Raw genomic sequence first — 27,402 nt, forward strand, 5'->3', positions numbered from 1 at the left:
CCCCTGTGTGCATGAATTTGTAGTGTTTGGCCCTTCACAGTGGTTTTCCATCCAGTAACATGCCAAAAGCCCCAAGATGGATGATTATTTTCATTCTTTTGCAAAAAGAATTGAAAGGCTCTACCCAGAAACACTACAATATGGGATAACTCCTTTATCAACCCCCTAGAATGGGATTCTAGGCACCCCTTATGGAATGCAAGTGCTTGTTGTGCACAAGCAGTAGCCACTGTATTTGAAGGCAGCCAGGAAGAGAGTTGAAAAATTAGGCTCAGTTTGGTTCCATTTCATGCCGCATGTGTTGGAGAGGAAATACTTGCACCATAGCATCAGTTGCAGCTTGCAAGGAGAATTGTGGAAGTGGTGCCTATGCTAGCTATGAGACTTTGGTGCTCTCTCCTATGTAGGACTGTAAGGAGGTAACATTTTTCATTCTGTCTGCATTCATTGCACACGGCATTGTTTCTGTGCTGCTGCAGTTCATCTTCTGCTCAGACCTAAATTATTCATCTCACTGTCTGCCATGATGAAATCCTGTACCTTATACAATTTACATAATTAATTATATAAATCATGTTATGTTATCCCACTCCATTCATTTCAGTGTTAAGGAAACTCAGTGTAGATGGGGTAAAATGAAATCAATTGTTTGCCAGCACAGCAGGAAGAAGAAGAAGAGTTTGGTTTGATATCCCGCTTTATCACTACCCAAAGGAGTCTCAAAGTGGCTAACATTCTCCTTTCCCTTCCTCCCCCACAACAAAAACTCTGTGAGGTGAGTGGGGCTGAGAGACTTCAGAGAAGTGTGACTGGCCCAAGGTCACCCAGCAGCTGCATGTGGAGGAGCGGGTAATCAAACCTGGTTCCCCAGATTACGAGACTACCGCTCTTAACCACTACACCACACTGGCTCTCAAGAAGAGTAAAGAGTAAAATTTGGATAAATAGGTTATATTTATTACATATAGCAACCTGAGGATTTGCAAATCAAATTAACTAGGCAGATTCAACCAATGTAACCAAATCAAATTAAGTCCTGGCAGGTGTTCATTAATAGCAAGTTAATAGTTGCACACTGTGTGTACATAGCAAGGTTTCCCAAGATTTCTCCCTCCCTGCTGTGTGGACCTTGGGTGTAAGAACCCAACAGGTACGCCATGTTTCCTTAAAATTGAAATGGATGTGGTTATGAATTCACTGCTCTGCACCACACTAAACCCAGTTAGTATTGCTTTTTTTAAATTAAATATCTTTAAATACACCCAGGGAGCCACAGCCTTGGCACCTGTCAGTGAAGCTCAGATGCTAACAGGAGGAGAAGAACAGGGCCAAAGTGGCAGGCAGCTGTGAGAGCTCCAATGGTGAGCAAGACGTTGGAATGCAGGAAACATTCTCTCCCAAATCTTGTAGGATCTCAAAAGTGGCCAAGACACACGAAAGATATTGGAAAAGAAGGTGGGGGCTTCTGTGCTGGGGAAAGGAGAGGAGCTCAGTCCAGGCAGCTCCATCTTCTGAGGAGGACTATGAGTAGAGGAGCTCTGTCCTAGTTTGTTGTTTTGTGTTTATGGGAGTCGTCTTGTGTTTATGGGAGAAACCAAGCCAAACCAGCACCTTACTTGCAGTAGTAATGGAATTCCTGATACTCCCCATCCCATTGGCAAAAGCCAAGGAAAACAGATTTTTTTTTTTTACCTCATGGCAAAGTGACTAAGGGTTTAATTTAAAGCAGTTCGAAGGGGAACATTCCATCCATGCAAGGATTTCTCATTGTGTGATGCAACTTTCTACCTTTTTGCACTCTGTTCTGGGTTTTCTCCAACCCTCTGGAGCAGATTGAGGGAAGTTGAAGGGGAAGGAATGGGGAATCCTTGCCCTAGCACAACTATTTGAATACCACCAAAAATACTGATGCCAGCTGGGCCCCTAGGCAAAGGACAGGCTTCCCCATGGGCAGGGTTCTGCCACAGAAAAGTTTCTTTTGTAAAGCAAAATGTCCAAAGAGCCATATTTAATTATACCGTTATCACAAAATGTGTATTTAAATATGTGTTCCATCTCACTGTACACACTTCTAAACACATTTTATCCTAAAATAGCCTTTTGGTACTTTTTTTTTAAAGCTGAGAACTATTAGCACAAATTTGGAGAAGTGCAAAATCCAAAGAATAATTACAATCAAATCCATGTAGTATTAGTCCAGGAAGTGTAAATTAGATTGGTTTGCTTAAAAAAAAAAAAGAGCAAACAGAATTCTCATTCATCCCTACAGGCAGGCTGGTGTGCCGTGTATCAAAAAAGTAGAACAAGATGAACATACCATAGTCTAGAACATTAATTGTAAGTCTCTGCACTCCTCAACAATTACAAACTTATAGTAATTGAGTGTTATGGTGGAGGGGAAATATGGGACACTATTCATGAACAAAATACAGTTCCAAATATTTTGAGATCAGAAAACGTTACCTAAGTAACGGATGTAATTGCAGGTGTTTTTTCTGTGAAAGAGGGGTTAACTTGCAGAACACTTCAGTTATCTCCCAATTTGTCTCTGACTCAGCTCCATACACAATGAAACACAAAATACTGTGATTCGAGGAGAAGATTAGAATGTATTTTGAAAAGGTCAGCTATGATTCCCTGAACACAACAAGTAGATTGGCCAGCATATCCTATTGTCGAAATTGTCACTTCAGTTGTATCAACTGAGGTAATTGTCTTCATGCAAAATTGATGCTACTCACTCCAGATAAGTACTGCCATTTCTTCACAAATGATTACCAAATGCGAGGGTAAAATTATTCGTCCAAAATAAGAAATCTTTGATTGGGTGTTTCTAGCCATATGTTGGAAATGTGTTGTATAAATATACATGTCCAAAATCTGGAATGAGACTCTGGGCTTGTGCTCATAGAGCAGCAGTTTCAAAAGTTGTTTGTGATGTGATTTGGGTTATGCTATGACTGTCCCAATACATTTTGCTTCCTGAGAAAGACAAGGTGTCACCCACCCCATTCCATACACAGAAATGGACTGATCCAGCTGTTGAATCTTATGTTGGCATTAGGGATGGGTAGGCCACGTAGGAGAAATTCAATTGTGTTTAAAGATGAACCTATGTAATCTGCCTGTTCTGAACCTATGTAATCTGCCTGTTCTGAAATAAGGCAAGAACTGAAGTACTTCCACTGTTTGAAAGTTGTACTTCTCTGAATCTTGCAATGACATTCTTCATGTGTACAAAAATGCATAAAGTATCTGTAAGAATGCTTTACACACAAAAATTTATTTTTAGGGGAAGCTGCTCTGCAAAAAAAGTGTATATTGCATTGCATGCAAGCATGTAAATTAGGCAAAATTTGCACAAAAATGCTGATGAATTTTCATGAGGATTAAAAAAAACCGCACATTCACAAACTGATGTAAAACTGAACTTATGAGTGGAAAAGTGAGAAAGTGAGAGAAACTGAAATTGACATATTTGCCTATCCCAGCATTGATGGGACAGTAAAAAGGTAAAGGGACACCTGACCATTAGGTCCAGTCGTAACCGACTCTGGGGTTGCACGCTCATCTCGCTCTATAGGCCGAGGGAGCCGGCGTTTGTCCGCAGACAGCTTCTGGGTCATGTGGCCAGCATGACTAAGCCACTTCTGGCAAACCAGAGCAGCGCACGGAAATGCCGTTTACCTTCCTACTGGAGCAGTACCTATTTATCTACTTGCACTTTAACGTGCTTTCGAACTGCTAGGTTGGCAGGAGCAGGGACTGAACAACGGGAGCTCACCCCATTGCGGGGATTTGAATCGCTGACCTTCTGATCAGTAAGTCCTAGGCTCTGTGGTTTGACCCACAGCACCACCCGCGTCCCTTGATGGGACAGTATCATACATCAAATTTCAGGGCAGCAGTCTAGCTTTGGAGCATCAAAGCTGGCAACAAACAAGCTTTTGCCACCACTGAGACTCTGGAAGACCAGGAACCTCAGGAGACACAGCAAAGGGGGCTCCGCAAGAATGGCTTGTGAGGTTTCCACTACCCCTCACTTTGCCCCAGACTCCAGGCCAATCCCTTGAAAGAAAAATATATACACATAAAATGTTACACTGGGTTGGCACAAGAAGCGTTGGGTATTCTTAAAGTATCTCTCTAGATTATGATCTAAAATTTCCACTGCAGTGCAAGCTCCTGTGCTCAGGGTCAGATTTAGGGGCATACAACTGAGACGACTGTCAGAGACATGGTGAGTGCATGTACATGTCTGTTGTCAGCTATCTACTATCGACTCAACAGTGTGCATATGATAAACAGCTTATCTTCACTTGTACACTATTGATAGAACAGAGCGTTCTGCTAATCTCAGAGTCTTTTTTTAAAATTCACACAGAAATTTACAATGCCAGTGCCTGTTCAGCCAGCAATGTGAGCATAAGAGACTGTGATCAGATCTATCTATGTGAATATATCACCTTATATGACAGGATAAGGCATGCCTGCAAATCATGCACCGAGGTTGTGCTACAAACCTAATAAAAAAGTAAGTAAGTTGAACATGTAGTGGGTGGGAGAGATATCTAGGGTTCCATATAATCTAGGGCTTGCCCTGATAGCTCTGTAAATGCCTGTGCTTCTACAGCACAGCAATGAAGTCTTTATTTTGCACGGTAAGACATGGATGATGTTTGCCTGGTATTCATTACAAATATTGTAAAATACTGTTACATGGTGCATTTCATGACACTAAAGCACACCTCTCAGCTGCCATGCATCTGGAGTTCAGGGGCCAGTCTTCCAGGAGAGGGGGTGAAATTTCCAGGTAGTTTTAAGCCCAAGTGCAGATGATTTTGGAAATACAATGCTCTGAGTTCCCGGTCAGCAACAGGTTTTTCATTACAACATTTTGAGGGGGCAGGGTTGGGTGATGCGACACACATCTCATTTCTAACCAGCACAACTCATTGAAGACCTACAGTCATTTATTAGTTAGTTAGTTAGTTAGTTAGTTATGCCCTGCCATTTTCCCTAATGGGACTCAAGGCAGTTTGCATATAAAAACAAGAACCACTGAAACGTGAAAAACTACAATTAAATGATTATAGTATTTAATACTATATACATATATAAAATCTGTTTGAAAAATACCAATAGTTACAATACAAACGTCAATAAAAACAAACAACTTTTTTCAGTAAAAGCAGTCAATTCCCAAAGGCCTGTTGGAACAAGAAAGTTTTCACCTGCTGTTGAACACCTGTGTGGAATAACAGCAAGGAATGGAGCCATTGTAAAAAAATTGCCTTCCCCTTCCTGTCCATTCTTTCTTCTGTGAATTATACCTCATGTGTAATAATAATCTGGCTGGGTTGCCATTATAGTTCCTTATCAGACTCTGTCTGCAAGAGCAGGGCCTGGTGTTCTAGCCCCCTGAACTGTCTCCTGGCCACCAGCCCTACTTCATGCTTCCTTGTGGTTTGTGCCTGTGAGGAAATGTGTTCTTGACCTCTGATAATGCCTCATGGTTGCCTGGATGGCAGAATAGAAGGGGATGTGTGTAGAAATGAGACTACTATAAAGGCAACATTTACATGAGTTGCTTTGCCCACTTTTGCAAAAAAAGGTTTAAAAAGTGTAGAAGAGGTGATGAGAAAAACTTTCAGAAAAGAGTCATTCTCACCACTCCCACTTTTACATTTTTGCCATCCCACTTTTGTACACTTAGGCCCCAGGGCGTTGACTATGAGTCAATGTGGCCTTCAGCCCCTAAAAAGCTCGTTCTGAAAGGATTGAAAGGTGCTGCACAATAGATCTGATTTCTCAGATTATGATTGTCACGGTCCAGTTCACGGGCGATCGAAGTCCCGGCAGGGAACAGCAAGATGGTGGGGTGGGAGCAGGAACAGGGGTCCATAAGCCAGGAGTCAGGAGTCCAAGGGTCAGAGAGCCGTGAGTAAAGAAGCCAAGGGTCCGAGGGTCAGGAAGCAAAGAGTCACGAAGTCAAGGGTCCAAGAATAAAGAAGCTAAGAATCACGAAGTCATGGATCCGAGGATCAAGAAGCAAGGCAGGGAACGTGTTGCTGTGGCAGCAAGCCAAAGGGAAATGCTGACCTTATATCCCTTCCTGGCTCTTGCCACCAAGTGCCACCAATCGGCCTCACCTGTGAGGCCGCGCCTTGCCTCTTCAGAACAAATTTAGGAAGGCCCCAGTCCTTTGGTCACAGGGCCTGGCTCCTGCACGCACACCTGACAATGATTCCCCTGAGCCCAGCACACAGAGGGATGGAAAAATCTGTCATCTCAGAGGTGGAGTCTATAGGATCTGCTGGGTTGTGGAATCTACTTAGCTGTTTTTTAGAAATATTTCTGAATGAATAGTTAACAAAACTGTCTGACCTGCTAGCCAAGTCAGTGGTTTGCAACCCAATGTCACTAAACTGCTGCTCCTCAACCTATCCTGTGCACGCTTTTTTCACTTATCCACAAAGGAGTATGAAATTTCAGATGTTTGGGGTTGCCTGTGTAATTTATATATAGTGACCACAAGTGCTGACTTAGAGAAGAAAAGCTTTTCAATCTTGCCAAAGTATGCTATTCCTTTTAACTCTATCTTATGACTTCCCTTTTCCCCCCGCCACACCACCCCCAATGAATATTAAACTCTTACCTGCCTCACAAGGGTCCTATGAGGATTAAATATTTGCAGAACACTTTGAAGATGAAACGAGCTCTATAAAAGCTAGGTATTATTATAATTCTTCTCTACCCATTATCTGCAATTTTTTTTGTTTCAGGTTTAGTCTTTCACTTTCCCCATCTCTCTTAATATTTATTTTGTTACCTAGATCATTTCTTCCCTGTGCTTCATTTATAGGATAAAAAAAAATCCTATCGCTAATCATCTTTGCCTCAGACTTTTAAACCTGTTAATATAGCCACTTCAGTTTTGTTCCTCTGTTTTACACATAAGTAATCTGAGAAGTGGAATCATATCATCCTGCCATTCCTGTGGTTGCTGAAGGCCTATTTTGGCATTCGGTTTCACCTACACATTTAGTCACATGAGGGGAGATCAAAGACATGGGGCCACACCCCATTAGTGTTCTAAATTGCATGGAGTGGCTCTGCAAGTACAGCAATTCTCACAGCAGATATTTGCCTCCCAGAGCATGCAATCCGTTTGATTTGGGAATAGAGAACATTTCCCCATCTATACATGTTGTAGGGCTGCCTAATTGACTATAGAGTGTGAAGAGAGATACAGGGATAGTAAATCAAAATGGGCAATGACTGCAACAGATAGTGCTTGTGTTCAGCATGCAGTGACTGACTGCAAAAGGGGCAGGCACAAATTTATTCCTCTCCTTACAGATCATTCTTAACAATTGGGCAATAATATAACATCTATTAAAATATCACCAAATAGAAAAAAACCCTCCGTACATCAATTTATCTTTCTTTCCCTTACAAATAACAGTAATTAAAGTACAAGGATCTTTGGGTCTATTTCTTACTGTACTATATTGCTAGAGGAATCACCCTGTGACTTGTTGCTTACACCTGCAGCTGGCTTACTACAGCAGACTTTTTTGCATTGCACTTCCAGTAAGATGGAATGACATGGGAGGTGAAGGGTTTTTAAAATTCTGAATATGAAACTGTTTGTGAAGATGTGAAATAACACACAGTTCCTACGTACTCAAAGGAAGCCAGACACTCTTATCCTCCGCAGCAAGGAAGGTGTAATCAGTCAAACATTGTATAGTGTTTCCATACAATGGGCTAGTTCCATACCAAAGGTTGGATCCAGATTTTGCTCCTTTGGGCGAGTGTATCCAATGAGTGGCGTTCCACTCATGAGACATGCTTGCTGGTGTAGTGTATGTATGTGTTTGTGTGGAGGAGAAGACGTTTTTGTCCATTCCCATCTGCAGCCCCACCTCTTATATGGACCTGTATGGATTTATTTCCTTACCACTACCAGTGGGATCCTTTTACTGGATCAAAACCCTTCCATGTACAGAAGGACCCTTTCCATCAATGGATTGTGGAGTCTGGAGAAAACTTGTTCACTGAAGAAAAAGACTATTTTCTTCACAGTGCTTTGGAGGAAGGGGAAAAAAAAAGATAAGGACAAGAAATTTAGGTGCCATCTCTTATCAACTTACTAGTGACAAAAGCTGATTTTTAAAAAAAATAAGCATCCCACAGGGGAAAAATACTGGACCACAACTTTTGTGTTTTGCAAAAATATAACTTCAGAGCCAAAGCACCATGTGCCACATTTCATTGCCAAGCATATTTTTATGGTTGAGCTATAAACTTCTGAAAATAGGGCTTTATTATGGGAGTACTGACATAACCTTGACTGCAATGGTGTGAAAGCGATGTTATAATGTCAGCTTTGTGATTGGTAAAAGAAGGATTGTTTTAAAGTTATTTCCTAGCTCACTTCAGCACAACTACAATTGGAGTGTGGCTATTGAAGAAAATATAGTGTCTTTCGTTTAGTGACATCACATAGTGACCCTACACTAGAAGGGGATAAGTAGACAAACACCACAACTTTGGATATTGTAAAACTTCACCCCATAAGCTTTGGAAGCCTTAAGAGTTTTAGATGCTATTAGCCCAAAAGGTTGCACTGCATTTTACACAGCGTAGCAAGCGTGAGGAGAAGGGGGAAAGCAACCAATTACTTAGCAATGCTAACAAATCTTGTTTTCCCGAACAAGACAGTATTATATTTCCTGATAAATGTCCATTTAAAAAAAAATACCTGTCATGGGCTTTTGATTTAACACAGTGTTTTCTTGTTAGCCATGTCTCATGATAGATTTTAACTTGCTGCAGTAGATATTGCAGCTAACGATTAAATATTTGAAAAAGTGGTGTGGAGGGAGCGTAGACTTTGAAAAGAAGGATTCAGAAAATCCAGTAGGCTATGGGGAAATGGTGAAACATTTCATTTTCTACCAGCCCAACCCCCTTTTCAATTTGGTGAAGGCATTTTGATTTAAACTGACTTGCAAGAAAACCCACAATCCAGTTGAACAGAAAGTCTAGATTTAAACCATTACAGTCTGCCTAGGATGCTATACTACTTGTTCATTTTCAGATATTTCATGTTTTATCTGCTGAGACTATGCTGTGGTGAATGAGGACATCTGATTTTTTTATTATTATTACTATTTGTCATAAGGAGAAACCATCATTTTGTATACCACTACCACAGACTCTGCCAGGGGACGCTGGACCCTGGCAGAGTCTGTGGCAGTGGTATACAAAATGATGGTTTCTCCTTATGACAAATAGTAATAATAATAAAAAATCAGATGTCCTCATTCACCAAGCTTTTTGGGCTAGTGCACACATTTGAAATTTTGAGAAAGCTACAGTATGTGGATGCCAGCTGCAAAATGGCTGCTGTGAGACTGTGACACAATCCAAAATGGCTCACATGGGGGCATGCATGGCATTGATTATGCCACTACTGTGAGGAATGTGACATATTACAAAACGGCTGCCACTTCCAAAAGAGCAGAAAAGGAGACAAAACCACAAGGACACAGGGCATTCCAGCTTCCATCAGTCACCACATCATTGGGTAGAAAGGCCCCTACATCAGACGCTACCAAAGTTGCCTATAGAGAGAAGCTCTTGATACTTGTCCCTGGTTCAAGATGAAAGGGAACAGGAGTGTCCTGGCATCCGAAGAAAGGTGGACGTGTTGAAGGTCATGTTACATACATGTATTAACAAATGTGTTTATATATTGCAAAATATCAGGATGGTGTAGAACATCATAAAAATAGTTTCAGCAATAAAAAAACAATTGCTAAAATTACTAGCTACTTAAGGGACAGTTTAAATAATTCCATAGGTCTATCGGCATAAATAAGAGATGCTTGAAAGTCAAAACTGATGATGCTTCCTAAATTTCTGCTGGAAGAGCTTTCCATAGCTTGGGATCACTGAACCTAAGTGCCTGACTTTCTGTTGAGGCCTAAATGTAGGAGACACTAAGCCAGTGTAATCAAGAACTAAGCAGGAAGAGTCAACAGTCTTTTGTGCCCTGCGGAATTTTGAGGGGTTATTTACTGAGCCCAGCCATGGGTACCATAAAAAGTAGTGTCTTTAAGATAAATATTGAGGAATAAGGGAAATGGCTACAATGGACAAGGGGGGGAAATAGTTTGCAGGAATGAAACATGTCTAGACTAAGTAAGAATGAGAAAATATGTTTGTTCTCTGTAAGTTGTTTTCAGGCTTTGAATTCCATTAAGGGGGCATTGGCCACTTGAAAGGATGCATGCATGTTAAGTACCAGGACAGGATAAGACCCTGAGGCAAGTGACCCTATTCCATTCAGTACCTGAGAGGGTTGAATGCAGAGAATCCTTGCTACTTTGCAGGACCATAGCTCCAGCATAAGGTATCTGGTTTTCATGACGAAGGTCACAGGTTCCATCTCTAGAATCTCCAGGTAGGTGTATATAAAACCATGGAGAGTTGGATAAACCAATGGTCTGATTCAATATAATTCTGTTCCCTATGTTCCTATGACTTGTCGTAGTGATCATGTCCTCACTGCTGCATCATCTCAACCTGATTTGAAAAGAAAGGAGCTCAATAATTTCTTCTGCTTTGTTCTAATAACTGATTTGTTGATTTCAATGCACCTTTAGCCTACATTTCTATTGATGAGTAATTCAAAGAAGCTGACAAAATCCCTACAGCATCAAAGAGCAATAAAATGAACAAAAGGCTTTTAAAATATGGAACTAAGTCATTATGAGGCACAATAGCTAATCAAATAGAAGGATTTTCAAAAAGCTGCTGGAATAAACTATTTTTCACCGCCAACAAAAAAGTAAATAGATATGAAGCTGGCTGGATCTTCTTCAGATTTATCCTTCTCCTCCTCCTCCCACAAATATGTATTGAGATTATGTAAACAATATAATAAAAACAGTTTAAAACTGTCCAGCAGATAATAGCAAATGAATTGAAATACAACAAAAAGAGATACTCATGGCAGAGACCTGTTCATCCAGCTGGGAAGCCTGTTGGAACAAGAATGTCTTCCATTATTTCCAGAAATTGCAGCTAAGGAGTGCCTTTCATATCTCTCCTGTAAGCTGTTACATAGAATAGGGGCAACCATATTAAAAGCCCTGCTCAAAGTTATTGTAGAGCGAGCTCCTGATCTCATTGAAAGATTCCCACAGACTGCATCACCTACTGGGTATAAAAGGGATAAGGTGGTCTCTCAAGTAACCTGGCCTTAGCTATTACCAACACTTTAAATTTTGCCTGATAGCAGACTGGCAGTCACAACAAGTCCAAGTAAAGTGTTATATGGTGGCTGTAGTTTGCCCCAGAAGCAACCTAACCACAATGTTCTGCACAAAGCATAGACCACATAGGATGGTGTTTCATAACCCTGGTGATGTGGCAATCCCATCCAAGACAAACTGTATCCCGAATCAATAAAACCCATCTTGTCTGGATTCAGTTATAAGTTCTTTTGCTTTATGAAACCAATACTTACAGCAAACACCCATTCAGTTGGCAAACCTGTATGTTTTCCCCCATGAGGCAAATAGCAGTTTGTGGGCAGGGGGAGGTGTGTGTGTGTGTGTGTGTGTATGTGTGTGTGTGTGTGAGAGAGAGAGAGAGAGAGAGAGAGAGAGAGAATTATTGGAACTGAAGTATCTAGGAAGAAGCACGTGGCTCAAAATGTGAACAGGACATGCTAGATTTTGCAAGATTAATGAATGTGTGAATTAAATGCTCACAAATTTTCACCAAGAGCTGCATGAATGGGAGGAGACACAGGAAGGGGAGGAGAAGAAGGGGGGATTTTAATTGGTAAAACAGTATGGAGAGCAAAGGTTGGCCGAGGTCCACTGCTGCAGTAATGATTGGGATCAGGCTTCTCAAACCAGCTATCAATTTTTACAAATTCCCAGCACAACATCTAATATGGTCCTTGAGACTGTTAATTCCATTGTTGTTAAATGGAGCTGTGCAGTTCTGTAAATTACTCCAAAATCTTGCCCCATCATTAGTATTTCTAATTTTTAAAAGTGTTTGTTTTGCTTTTCTTCAAAGCCAAGAAGAAGTAAAACCTCAGAGGAAAAACTGCATGCTAAACCCCCTTTTAATAATAATAATAATAATAATAATAATAATAAATGACTTTCTGATTGTTAGCTTAAAACATCCAAGATACTACTTTCACTTCTGCACGAATAGTTCAATAATGGAAACAGTGAGGGACCCTTAATTGTAGGGCACCACTATAAAATCTGTATTCATGGAAGAATTAAAGTGCAGTGCCTCTTTTTAAGTGGCCTTTTGTCACGCTGAAAAGTGCAATTAGGAACTTTATCTTGGCAGGTACGAAACAAATGGCAGTCTTCAGTTCCACCTTTCCTTCTTTTTGAGAAGTAGATTATTGTTGCTATTTTTGGTTCTTTTTTCTACTGAGGTCAAGAGCTTAGATGCTGTTCAGTTGACAGAGAATGATAGAAAGTTGATGACACTGAAAGCAAGTTCAGATCTGAAAGCATTTCAAAGTAGTGAAGTATAAATACACACACAAACAACTAGACACAACCCCTCCAGGATTCTGTGGGTTTCTGAACCAATAACACATGTAAGAACTTACATTTATATTGCAAAAGCTCTCCTTAAAAGAAAAGAAAAAAACCCTCTTCATTTTATGCCAACTGTTAGCACTGATGAATAGCCAATCACTCAATGCCCAGCTTTAGTCCTTATTTAAAGAATTTAAGGCAGAGTAATAATTAGATAAGGGACACGGGTGGCGCTGTGGTCTAAACCACTGAGCCTAGGGCTTGCCGATTGGAAGGTCAGTGGTTCGAATCCCCATGACAGGGTGAGCTCCCGTTGTTCAGTCCCAGCTCCTGCCTACCTAGCAGTTTGAAAGCACGTCAAAGTGCAAGTAGATGATAGGTACCGCTCCAGCGGGAAGGGAAACAGTGTTTCCATGCACTGCTTTGGTTCACCAGAAATGGCTTAGTCATGCTGGCCACATGACCCAGAAACTGTCTGTGGACAAACGCCGGCTCCCTTGGCCTATAGAGTGAGTTGAGAGCACAACCCCAGAGTTGTCCGCGACTGGACCTGATGATTAAGGGTACCTTTACCTTTAATAATTAGATATTAGATTATTTTTATTTCCCCTTTGATTTTAATTTTTTTGTTGTTCTCACTAATGGACCTCCAGAATAAGGATAAAACCAATACAATCGTACCTTGGCTCTCAAACGCCTTGGGAGTTGAATGTTCCGGCTCCTGAATGATCGAAAACCGGAAGCGAGTGTTCCAGTTTTCAAACATTCTTTTGAAGCCAATGTCCAACGGGGCTTCCACAGCATCCTATTGCCTGCAGGAGATTCCTGCAGCCAATCAGAAGCCATGTTTTGGAAGTTGAACATTTCAGAAGTCGAACAGACTTCTGGAATGAATTCTGTTTGATTTCTGAGGTATGACTGTAATAGCTCCTGCACTGTTTGAAAACTGCTCTGTACCTGGTTCCAAACCATGGATATAATTTGGCTTGGTATTCTGAGCTACAACAGAATATCCTTGTGGAGGACAGGGAAAATCCAAGTGTGTGTGTGTGTGTGTGTGTGTGTGTGAGAGAGAGAGAGAGAGAGAGAGAGAGAGAGAGAGAGAGAAAGAGAAAGAGAGAGTCAGTGATAATACTACCCCATGGCAGTCACATGTAGGAGGCGAACCCCCTGCCCCAATTAATTTCAGGATACAGAATCACATCTAATGCAAGCAACAACTTTAATTCAGAAAATAATTCCTCAGTGGGAATAAATTATTATCAGCCAAAATGCATACCCAAGCCTAATTAAATCTAATAATACTTTCACCTTTCCTGATTAATCTAAGCCTGTTCCTTTTCATCAGGGGGAGAGTATATTATGTATTTCTTAAGAATGTTTGATCATTTCTCCTTTAGTTCCCAAGGCAAGAAAGCCTTGGAAAAATAGATGGTATGTGTAGAAATGCCCCTATAGTTGGGCTTTAAACCTGAGTTGAATAAATTAACTAATGCCTCAGGAACGATCCACCCATGCTGTTTGTTATGAAATTATGTATGTTTAATCTGTATACTATATTGGGATATTTTATATGAAAGTGTGGTTTACAAATATTTAAATAAACCCATCAATGCAAAATAATGATGCTGCTGCTAACTACAACAATAACTACTACTACTACTACTACTACTACTACTACTTGGGTCCATGTGTAAAAAGACGCATTTCACATTCAGGTCAAGGCAATCATAATTTCCTCCAAACACCTTGTAAAAGCATCTGCAAAGAATGCTACTCCAGACCACTCTCCTTCAGTCTTTTCAGCTTTCTAAGAGGCTACTGCATGCCACTGTTTTCTAAGATGTGTTACCTTAGTGCTGGACTGTAGGGGTGGGCTTCTTTCCTTCTCTAAGGCTTTAGTTCTGCAGTAGGGAATTGGATCCAGCTGGATGGCCTGATTCAGAAGTGGTAGACTCTCTACAGGCCATTTTGATGGATGCACAGGACCATAATATGACATCAGGTGACTGAAATTTTCAGCTTAGGCTGCAAAGCAAGATGCTCCTTTCCTGCTTTTGGAATTCAAACTACGGTAGTGAAGAAACCCAGCCAGGTCCCACCACATCTTTCTCTTATTTCAGAACAGACAATATTTATGCTACAGCTCTTCTAATTTTCTCTATCTCTTGTAAATTCCTGGTTGCTGGCTCTGTGAAACAAGAGTACTGCTGCTTTGCATATAACCTTTTCTCCTTCCTGATTCTTTTCCTTTACTTTGCAAGTGCTAATGATGAGGTGATTGGCAGGGCTTTCAAAGCCCTGTGCCTTTGGAAGTGCCAGCAATCACAGTGGCAGTCAAAAAGGGACATGGCTTTGCAGCGAAACCCACTTTAAGGAGAGTGCCAAATCTTTACCTGTTATGCACCTGACATCATATATGCATAAGCTGTATAGAGTGTGTTTTCATCACAGAAGTGAGTACTGAGAGTCAATGGGGATGTGGGCATTGCTGCACTACAGAAATGTCAGAGTTGTCTCCTTAAGCCACAAAATTTGCAGCAGCACGAACACGAGTTTGTCCTCTGATCCCATTCACAAGGAGATTCCCTTTCCAATTATATGCTACTGAAGAAGACTTTCTGTGTCAAAACACATTGGGCACGTTTTCGGAAACATATCTGTTGAAAACCGTCTCTATCTCCAGGATATCAAGGTTCTGAGCAACAATATATTTGTATTTCAATGCTATGAGACAGTCCACATTTGACATCATCCAGTCTGTACAGCAAGATATTTTGAATACACTGATGTGCTATTATATAGTTCCCAGAGTAGTTTAGCAATCAATTCCTCTTCACAAGGAATTCTGAAAATTGTAGCTCTGTGAGGGGGAATTGAGATCTTCTCTCAGCACTTTTCATAAACTACAGATCCCAGAATTCTTTGGGGAAAGCAAGCACTTTTTAAAGTGGTATCAGTGCTATAACCACGATCTGCTTACAACCTGCTCCTGTAAACTTGTCAAGCTGTGGGTTTTGTGTGCATTTAAGTCATGCAGTGAAGACAACACCTCCAAATCACTCCCACTTCCTTGAGGTGGCAATTTTATGCCCGTTTACATAGGAGTAAGCCACACTGAGGTGGGCCGTAGGTGGCACTGTGGTCTAAAGCTCTAAGCCTAGGGCTTGCTGCTCGGAAGGTCGGTGGTTCAAATCCCCACGATGGGGTGAGCTCCCATTGCTCGGTCCCAGCTCCTGCCAACCTAGCAGTTCAAAAGCACGTCAAAGTGCAAGTAGATAAATAGGTACCACTCCAGTCGGAAGGTAAATGACGTTTCCGTGTGCTGTTCTGGTTTCGCCAGAAGTGGCTTAGCCAGCTGGCCACATGACCCAGAAAAACTGTCTGCGGACAAACATCGGCTCCCCCAGCCAGTAAAGCGAGATGAGTGCTGCAACCTCAGAGTCGTTCACAACTGGACTTAACTGTCAGGGGTCCTTTACCTTTTAAAGCCACACTGAACTTAATGGGACTGACCTCTGAGCAGATATGTATAGGATGTTCCTTTAAGGCCTTTATATCTGCCCCTCCCCATGCAATACTAACTCTTATATGTTTGCACTTAGAATAGATCTTTGTCCTCTTGTTTATTCTCAGAAATGCACACAGATGACACTGAAAATCATGGCAAAAGCAAATCTGCAGTTTTATCTGGGAAGACACTAGCAAATGTAGTTTGTGTAGCTGTTTGACAAGGCTAATAAGGATCAACATTTCTAAAAGAAATGTAGTCATTTTGGTTTAAAATCTACCGAGACCTGAAAATTAAAAGAAGAGAAAGTGTCTCAATTAATAGAATTCATTAATGTAGTAAAAAGGGAAAGGTATTCGCTCCAGCAGTGAGCCAGAGGGGAAGACCAACAGCTTGAGTCCTGTACTTCAAAACTCATTAAATGCACTTAGGTGTTTCCAAGATAGGTTATATGTAGCTTTTCTCCCTTTCAGACCACAAAATCTCAATGACAGACATTAATATTCAAAATGAATATTCACAGTTAATCTTATTTCTATATTTAACAAGATTTCAAAGCTGCCATTAAGGGTAGAGCCCTCTCAAGACTGCTCACAGAATAAAATAAAGCATGACAACAGCAGCAACAGAAAAAGTCAGTGATTATAATAAAACAAACATTCAACATGAAAAAGCAGCTAATGACCATCAACTGCCCAATAAAATCCAACTCATGAAAAAACCAAAGGAACAAATGCATATTTCCCTAAAAATCACCTTTCCCCAACCTGGTACCCTCCAGATATTTGAGATTACAGCTCCAATTAACCCCAATGCAGCTGTGTTGACTGGGACTGATGGAAGTTGAAATTCAAAACATCTAGAGGGCATTAGGCATTAGGCTCCTATGCTCTTTTAATTCTATCTTGGACAACTTATTCCTGCACTTTGAAACCTTTGGATTCAGTGACTGAATATGTAACCATCGTTACAATATACCTTCTATATGGTGCTTGTGTTTAAAGGCACCTTGCTTTACTCTTTGATTCTCTGGTTTGTAAACCTGTAAAATGGATTGTTGGAAGAGCAGCCATGTCTTGCTTAGTTGGCAAGCCAGGCCTTGAATATTAAGAGGTACAAAAACTTTGCTCAAAGAATTATGGGACCTGTACTTTTGTGAGCAATCAGCCAGATAAACCTGAATGAACTTATTCCTGCCAAACATTACCGTTTCTGAACCAGTTTATTGATAGGGTGCCCTTCAGTAAGATTGTGCAGATTTTTTGTGAAGCGTTTGTGGACAGGTTGAGTCAGATGAACGCTGTTGGAAAGATTTGTAGGAGTATCAAAACTGTTGAGAGAAACAACTTTTGAGAGGTTGCTGGCCAACAGTTGACTAGAGGGCCATGTTTCCGGCTTGTATACCTTCTGGAGGTCTGAACGTGTCCTCTCCTGCTCTGAAAATGTGCTGTATTTGCTGCCATTTTAAAATGAAGTGTGTCCAGCTTCAGCTTTCTGTATGACATGAGAGAAATCAAAAGAAAATAGCCATTTTCTAACATACCCTGAATGCCTTTGAATGTCTTACACTTTGGGGAGGTGGTAAATTGTAGGCTGAATAAGCTTTTTGTATAATGAAAAGTCAAAAAGTGAATATATTTGCATTTTCTTTTGCCCAAACAACACTTTATCATATTACCAAAGGTTAGATGTTAACCTTTTATTGTTTACGCATTGTCTTTGGAAACACATGGGCTTGATTGCAGCCTGCTTTGTGCTGTCACTAAGACACACACTTTGAGCTTGTTTATTCCTATTGACAAGAGCTTTAAACAGGCTGGCATAGCTGGGGTGTGATCAAAGAAGCAATCATTTGTGGAATGGCAATGCACAGAATGTGCCTGCAATGTGCTGGGCTTTTATGGAGATTTTTGCATTAAACTGAGTATCATGCTCAGTAGAAATGATTCATCATTCCAAATCAAGGAAGATAATGCAATTTGCTTTGTTTGACTGGCTATCAGGAAATTACAGAAATGATAGTAAAAATATTATAACTATGATGTTTGACTGATTACACCCTTTCCCTCAAGCAGTTCAGACGTTCTAGTATAAAAAAAAGTAACAGAGAATCAGAGATTACATGTTATGATTAATCAGAAACCAGTGAAGATCAAGACTTTTAATTGTTTATTTTCTGAGATTCATCTGCAGAGGGTGAGTTTTACTTTGACTTATTAAGATCAATCAATCCTTAAGATAGAAAAAGAGTGAGAGAGCAGCTAAACATGAATACATTTAAATTGTACTGGGAAGACATATTTATAATAAAGGAGGAAAAACACATTGTTGGAAGTGTGTCCTAAAACAGAATAATGTATTAGCATTGGTTTTGTGTGTCACCTTGAGTTGTGCAAAGTTGATGCACTGGGAATCAAACAATCCCACTCCGTACTACATACACACATACAGTCTTGTTTCAGTTCAACTTCTTGATTCTACATTTCAATTATTTACCAGCACTGATATGTAAAAACCTTTCCCATGCTTTTCATAGGTTTTTCTCCTCATCTGCTTTATGCATGCTCCCAAGTGACTTGCAAGAGCAGGGAACACTTTTCTAAAATAATACAAGCTGCATAACTATAATTTCATTAGCTATAGACATGGGAGATCCTCAGGATTTTTGTACTGGGTCACCCAAATTGACCATCAGATCATATAGCATGTCCATGGCTACAGCTTGCACCAAAAAAATCACGCACCCACTGTTGCCTGGGGCCGCAGTGGTCAAAAACGTGGTTACAAAGCATGGATCCACATGGATCCTCAGGATTTTTGCATTGGGCTACCCCAAACTCACCGTCAGATTACATGTCTGTGGCCACAGCATGAACCACAAAAATTATACATCCGCTGTTTCGTTTAGAATATTTTTTTTCTTGTTTTCCTCCTCTAAAAACTATGTGCGTGTTATGGTTGGGTGCGTGTTATAGAGCGAAAAATACGGTATTTACTTACAGGATAACATCCTAATTTACAGCTCAGTTAAAATTACATTGTGAACCTTGTCAGTTTAGTTCCATTGAAATGAATAGAACCAAACTGAATTAGTTCATGTTACCAGGATTGTGGCTTGGGGTGAGAATCTGTCTCCGAAGATGAAAACCCTGCCAGGTGTAATTAGAAATTATTGTCTCACCTAAACCATGATGACAGCACATTCACCAGCTAAAAGGCCTTAGTAGCTGTGGATGGATCAGTCTGTTCCCAGTCCCTGTCCATTCCATAAGTATTCATTTCTAAGTTTGTTCTGTGTCATTTTTTTAAAAAATCTGCATGGAATTTCACATAATTAAAAATTAAATGTATTTTGTCATAAAAGCCCCCTTCTATGCTTTATATAGCAATATTGTTATATGTTTTGAATCTGATACGTTATTACATTCCTATTTATGCATTAGCTTGGGAATGTGAATTGGGGCAATTCCCAAAATGCAAAATATTTTTTATCCCTCCCTCTTAGTAAGTTACCAATCTATCAAATAGGCCTGGGAAACGGCCACAATCCAGTGGTAGAGCATCTACTTTGCATACAGAAGGGCACAGATTGAACTTGCAACATCTCAAAGTAGCATTGGGAGTCTCAAACCCTATAGAAACAAGTTGATGTAGACCAAACAAAGCTAGATGAACCATGGACTAACTTGGTGCAAGTCAGTTTCCTATGTTCCTACCTGGCTACATAACCTATAGTAACAACTGTCTGACTCACTTCTGTTATTGGAAGTTATGTTTTGGTTACGTGCTTGTGATTATAGAGCCAAGCACCAAGACACTTGTAAATCATATCAGATGTCAAGGAGATCACTAACTATAAAAAAAGAAATCTGTGTTTCTGTATATGCTGGAAGCTGCCCAGAGTGGCTGGGACAACACAGTCAGATGGGCAGGGTACAGATAATAAAATTATTATTATTAAATACAGTTTCAGAAGGTAGAGCAAATCCAAAGCTGGCCTAAGATACAGAAAAATAAAAAGTCAGCAAGATAGCTTAATTAAACTTTCTGTTACTATGAAACAAAGGAAAAAGGTTGTGTTGTGTTTGTGGCATATATTAATTCCCTAACATGACTTTGAAATTAAGAATTATTCCATTCATTGTCATTGACCTTAAGAATATCCAGATGGCAAAAGGAGATGGGGAGAGAAGAAGGCAGGCCAACTGAAAACCTTCCACATGGCAATTTAAAAATCAACAGAAGCCTGAGGATTTGTCATGGCTTCAGCAATTTGAGTACTATGTATGATTTGGGAAAACCATTTTGTTTTCAGCTCAGGAACCAATAATCCTTCTGAAGAGTATACTAACACACACACACACACACACACACACACACACACACATGCATATGCACACACACACACAGATATACACAGTGCTTTTTCTAAACAAATGTTTAGAGGTACTTTCATTTTCCTACTCATATTGAAATACTGCCCCTCAACGAGGCCAAACTTAGATTCACAAAATGTTTAGGGGTATGCATACCCTTGCGTCCCCCCAGAAAAAAAGGACTGAATATACATTTTTACACTACAATTGGATCCTGATTCTTTTTGTTTCGTTTTACTGTCATAAATACAATATTCAGTTGTGGTATGACCATGTGAAGCTACGAATCAGGATCTTATGAAACCTACACTGTTTCAAAAGGTTAGAATTAGGTAAGTTTGCCTTTAAACATAAATTGAATTTAATTCCTTCCTCATCCCTAGATACTGCAAATAAGTTATGGTGCTCAACATATCTGGAAAAGAAAATTGCATGCAACAAATAGGAGCCACGTACATGGTCTCTGCCCCAAGCTGACAGGGCTATGTGGCCAAGTTTAGGTCCAGTCAAAAACCCAGTTCTCATTTAGATCAGTTCTTTGAGATGGGAAATGTGAGCTAGATCTAGCCACCCCCTTTCCTCTCCCAAATAGCTTATTGACAGGTAATGCAATAAGAAAGCCTCCTGAAGTATTGCCTATATGTGGAATCAGATTCTGCTGATTTTAAGGAAAAGCAATTAAGAGGTTTTTTGGAGGGGAGGAAAGAGATCTAGATAGGAAGGGAGCCTGCTCATGAGAGTGTTAGCTTCTCCACTTTTTACACAACTGGTAACAGTAGCATTCAAATATGAAAAACCATGCAAATAAGGCACATTTGTGAGGTAGCTGGCACCGCAGATGACCAGGAACATCCAGAGCACAGTGGAAGCGACAATAACAGCTGAGGGAGTACAATGGTCAGTGGTCTCTCAGCAGTGCAGAGCGAATAGCCCTGCTTCTCCTTTCATGTTCTGTAGCCCAGTAGAATGGCTGTCATAATTATGCACACTTGAGGAGGGGGCAGTATCACATCTGAGGCTCACAGGACAATTTACAATATAAAAATACATACTGTTGCATGCCACTCCAATCTCTGAGTGGTGTGAGATTCCAGGGCTCAGTTTCCTTGGAATGAGGGACAGTGTAGACTGTGGTGTCTCTGTTTATGGTATATGGTTCATTTACACATATATACTGTACAACCTGAGACTACAATGGAGGGAATCACAGCATTTAACACCCCAGGAAGGTTTTGCTTCTCCCATAGCTACAGCCTTGGATTCAAGCAGAGATCAAGCATGTCTTTCTCTATCAGGCTTCCACCTGTAGCCTGCTTCTAGCCCAGCTCTCACACATAACTCTGCTTCCGCCCCACTGGAAAATTATGAAAAGTAAGTTATTTCACTCTGGTTTTGATGCATTTTATAAAATCACAATGAGGTGATAGATTCAAAATGGCGGCCAAGGGTGGAAAACAAGGCCAGGGAGATCAACCCTTATCTGCAGCAGCCATGATGTAGGTCATCTGGGCATGAGTTGTTTTTTAAAATAGTTTATTGATTACTTAAAGTTTGATTTTTGCAAATCAAACTGAAATAATATGTTTACAGATTGGCTTTTTAAACTTTAAACTTTAAAACTTTAAGCTTTAATGGAATGAAAATACAGACATATAAATGATCACATACAGAATGTTACAATAAAAACATTGCAGACCCAGCAGCCCTTTCCTTAAAACTCAGTGGCTCTAATAGAGAATAAGATTCCCAAGGGTCGATTGCAGCCAGCTGCTGATTCTATAGGATCACCTTATCTGTACTTAAAAAGTACAGATAAAAAGTATAGAAAAAAGGATTAATAAAGTTACAATTTTATTGGCATAAAATATATTCTGTAGTGGACTGAAAGGTTCATATGTAAATACCAAATATGCATGTTGCCAAATAAACTCATTTAGTGGGAATGTGCCAACTTTTAAATTGTTTGGTCATATAAATCACAAATGACCCCCAAGCAGAAGCAAAGATGGAGGGGTCCACATCACCCCTGGTGGCACATATTTTATGACTCTGTTTTTCAGAAATGGCAATGAACATGTCTTATTAAAACTATAGATCCATAGAATAACAGACTGCATCCTTCTACCTTTTAGAGATCACTAGATCTCTGCACAAGTTAAATAGCCATGCCTTGCTCCTTGCAGAATGGCCAAAGGCATTTGATTTGGTGTAAGTGCAGGCTATAGAAACAACAGCTAATGGAGCATTAGATCTAATTTTGAAAATTGGGGAAACAGACAAACTGTAAAGATAAATAATCATGCACACTTACTGAATTGGGCTAGTCCCTGCATGACTCTGTGTTGGCTGATGACCATTGCCTTGGTTTCCAACTGCTTTTTATGGAGAATAAATTTTTAAAAACCCAGCAGAATGGAATGTTACAAGCTTACAAACTTTTGTAAGACAGTCTCATTTTATTTGCAAATAGCTGGGAAAGGGTTGTGCTTTCTTTTTCTTTTTGGCTGAGCTGTCAATACTACATACAAAAATAATAGGCCTCTATGCTTATGCATTCATTGGGTTGTTGCTTTTCTCCCAAAAATAAATGAAAATGAAACAATCTATCTGCTTCATTGCTCAAGGCTTGCAAGACCGATTTTGTATTACTGACGAAAGCTGGTTTCTACCGCAGCTCAGATGAAAGGGCTTCCTGGGACAGCGGAGGTAGTTTAGAGCAATCTAGAGGTTTATATAAGGTATTCAGGGGGGGGGGGAGCTTGTTCCTCTGTGCTGTGATACTTGTTAATCAGAGCTTTGGAGCAGCATAAAGGTAAAGGTAAAGGTACCCCTGCCCGTATGGGCCAGTCTTGACAGAATCTGGGGTTGTGCGCCCATCTCACTTAAGAGGCCAGGGGCCAGCGCTGTCCGGAGACACTTCCGGGTCACGTGGCCAGCGTGACATCGCTGCTCTGGCGAGCCAGAGCCGCACACGGAAACGCCGTTTACCTTCCTGCTGGTAAGCGGTCCCTATTTATCTACTTGCACCCGGAGGTGCTTTCGAACTGCTAGGTTGGCAGGCGCTGGGACCGAGCAGCGGGAGCGCACCCCGCCGCAGGGATTCGAACCGCCGACCTTTCGATCGGCAAGTCCTAGGCGCTGAGGCTTTAACCCACAGCGCCACCTGCGTCCCCTCTTGGAGCAGCATAGTTCTCTTCAAGTCCTGCCACAAAGGAAACCTGGACCCCAGTCATGTCTTTCCTCAAAGAATCCTGGGAACTAAAGTTTGTTACGGGTGCTGAAAGCTGTTAAGTGACTGAGAACATCATTATGGGAACTGTAGCTCTGTGAGGGGAATAGGGGTTTCCTAACAACTCTCAGCACCTTTTAAAAAAAAGCTAGCTTCCAGGAGTCTTTGGGGGGAGGCCATACCTTTTTAACTTGGTATGACACTGCTTTAATTGTATAGTGTTAATGGGGCCTTCGTCTGCTAAGGAAAGTGTAGGTTCAAAGAGCTACGGTCATAACCTGTGTGATCTACATATGGGGAAAAAAGGCACCCAGAGTGCTTACTTATGCCCTATTTGTATATACATATATTATACATATATTGTATATATGCACAGTGCAGAAATGACCCTGCACACACCATAATGATGGCTTCTCTCATTGGCCATGAATTTCAGGATAATTGCTCAGATTTTTGGAGGGACTGTATGTGCTAAAGTACCGTACTTTTCCATGTATAAGACTGGTTTTGTTTTTACTTTAAAATAAGGTTAAAAATCTGGGGGTGTCTTATACACGGATAGTGCATGTGCCCATTTTTTAAATTTGGAGACCCCCAAAGTAGGGGGTGTCTTATACATGGGGGCATCTTATACATGAAAAAATACGGTATATTCATTTCCTTAACTTGCTGGGGAAAGGGAAGTGTGGCTTTGGGCAGCACTAACTTCTCATTCCTAATAATCGAGCCGCAATGCAGTAATTTTACAAAACATATTAATGATGTTGCAATGCATCAATCATACAAACAAAACTCACCTCATCGTATTGTGATTCCACCTTAAGTGAAACAGATCTAGCTTGACAGATTAAACTGTATTTTCAGGAAATGTTTTCTGGCAGGCTCAAGGACCAAATGGTATGGAATTGTTATTTCTGTTTTTATCGTTTCGCTACAGATGGTATGCCAGGCAAATTCCACAGATTTTCTTTACAGTTCTAATACTTTATAACATTGAAAAAAAATCTACTTCTGTTAATTCTGCTTCTTATTTTTCTGCATTTATAGAAAGCCTTAATTCTATCTAGTAATAGGATTGTAACTGGGTGTGGAAGGTTTGGTGGTCGTGGCCTCCTGTTAGTGGTACGCTTTGAATCATTGCTCCATTGCAGCAATGGAGCACATTAACTTGTATGGAAAGGAGAAGCATGGGTGTTTTAACCTTTCCCCAAACTTCAGTATCTGATCTAAATTGACACACCCACCCACTACTTGCAACCAACAGAGTACACCATTTGCTATAATCATATATTCCTCTTATACTGTCTTTACTCCACACACACACACACACTTGTTTCAAGTGGTTTCTAGACTTTATACATTACTTCCTTCCACACAAAGAAATGAAACATTAGACAGTATCTTCAGGACTTATATTTGGAAACTTGCCTGAGGAAAACAGCCTGGGAAAGGGTAGCCCTATGCAAGCATCACAATTAGAGTAATGTAAACAGGTGCTAGTCAGGGTTGTAAAATCCATGGGGCACCTTCAAGGGCACCAAAGTCTCCCCACTTTAGAGATGTATGGTGACAGAAATGGCAGCGGAAGGATGGAAGAGCAAGCATGTTCATCCTTGCCACCCCACCATATGTTTACATGTCCAAATGTTAACACCTGCATAGGGCTACTGCAGGGGGAGACTTTGTTCTTTTAAATTTAAGCAGCGCCCTGTGCAAAGCCAAAATTTGGTGACCCCTTGCTTCACGCCTGTAAGAGGTGTGTGCTGCCAAGCCGGCATAGATAAAAACTCCAGGCTCGCTGCCAGTTACAATCTCTTTGATTTATTTACAAAGTTCAAAAGAACATCTCCAGTGCTTCAGAGCATGTCCGACCCTGTCGGCAAAGATGCCGCGTCTGGTTTCTTTTTACTTTTTTTTTGCCCAACATGCAAGTCTGCGGAAACCCCGCCTCTGATTTCCTCTGTTTACAGAATGACTAGTTCCGGGCTCATCCTCACCTGCCTCCTCTTCACTATCAGACGACAGACTACTAATTATTTCTTTCGGCTCTCTATAAGTGCTGGTCTCTCCCCTTAGCACTTTCCCCATTTGCCTCTCCCTGACAACGCCTTCTGTTCTGCTCAATCTGCTATGTCATAGTTGTGATGCCCCTAGGCTCTGCACCCAACGCAGTGGAGCCAGTCACACTGCCCTAAATCTGCCTCTGGCTACTGAGAGGTAGGGAAATGGTTGAGAACTGTCTCCCCCAAGTTGTCTTTCTGTTTCACATTGCCTCCTCTTAACATTGCTTTTTTAAAAAGTTGTTTTTTGTTTGTTTTTAAAGGCTGTCAGGATGAGTTACATATCTTTGCACATGGGTAGGCAAACTAAGGCCCCAGGGGCCGGATCTGGCCCAATCGCCTTCTAAATCCGGCCTACGGGCGGTCTGGGAATCAGCTGGTTTTTACATGAGTAGAATGTGTGCTTTTATTTAAAATGCATCTCTGGATTATTTGTGGAGCATAGGAATTCGTTCACCCCCCCCCCCCCCGTGAAAAAAAATATAGTCTGGCCCTCCACAAGGTCTGAGGGACAGTGGACTGGCCCCCTGCTGAAAAAGTTTGCTGACCCCTGTCTTTCCACATAATGCGTAACTGGGCTCTTATCGGCAATATCAGGAAATAAGGCAGGTGTATTTGTGGCATCCCAAATGTGTGGCTGAGGAGGAATCCTGCTCTGTTGATTTTTGGCAATTTTGTACCTGGTGTCAGATTCCTTTTTTTGAATACACTGCTGTTGCTTCTGTGGTTTTTACTCTGTTCCTGAGCATTATTAACTTGTAAACATGCTTCTGTTGGGCTAGATGTGCTGGATAGGCATAAAGCACACTGCAGCCATATACTATAACCACATTGTTAAGAGTTGTATCTGTGCAGGAAGGAATAGTGTATATTAACTGAAATACGGAGGTAATAAACACCTACTGTGCATGTTTAATTTTAAAAATATTACCATGGTAGCAATGTGTCCTTTATAATTCCAGACAATATATTTCACATTAACAGTTTTCCTTCCATCTCATAAGGCAACTGCAACAAATTCAAACCCTGAATGCAATTTTACTTATGGTTACATGTCATCCTATCCAACTGTGTAATAAAACAGCAAGACCAGACTGCTGCTAAGTAGTATTAGTGGTAATGATAATAATGATAATGGCAATAATAATTATGAATAATTTGAAGCATGAATATGGAGGATCAGCTTTTCAAAAGCAATGCCTATATATTCCTGTTTTGCTCTGCATTTCTGAAGTAATGGACACATCATGAATGAAATGTGTTTCTCCAGAGCTGGTACAAGTCAGCATTCTTGGTGACAGTGTAAATTTATGATCAGCCATTTTGTGTCTCCCAGAAGTGACTCTGACTTTTGCCAGATTAGTGGTTTTAAGATAGACACCGTCTGGCTGAACTTGATAAATCAGTAAGAATGTATGTCAGGCAAGCCTATCACAGGGTTTTTAGTGATACTCTTTGGGGTCATTTTAAAGAAGACACGGAACCTAAATCACTCTTTGAAAAATAATTCAGTCTGCAGCCTGTATAAGCTTTCCATACATATTAGGGGGCTGGGCTTAGATTAGCAACAGCTATGGGTTATACATACAGTGAGTTGTTATACATTACATTAGGATAAATTGGATGGACT

General features: G+C 40.7%; 1 long non-coding RNA gene across 1 annotated transcript in view; it reads right to left on the reverse strand.

The window, feature by feature from the left end:
• Nucleotides 1-27,402, reverse strand: part of LOC309374455 — a 538,694-nt gene that overhangs the window by 349,659 nt on the left and 161,633 nt on the right. The window lies entirely within an intron of this gene.

Source organism: Podarcis melisellensis (genome assembly GCF_964234715.1).
Source record: "Podarcis melisellensis genome assembly, chromosome: 7".
Lineage (NCBI taxonomy): Eukaryota > Metazoa > Chordata > Lepidosauria > Squamata > Lacertidae > Podarcis > Podarcis melisellensis.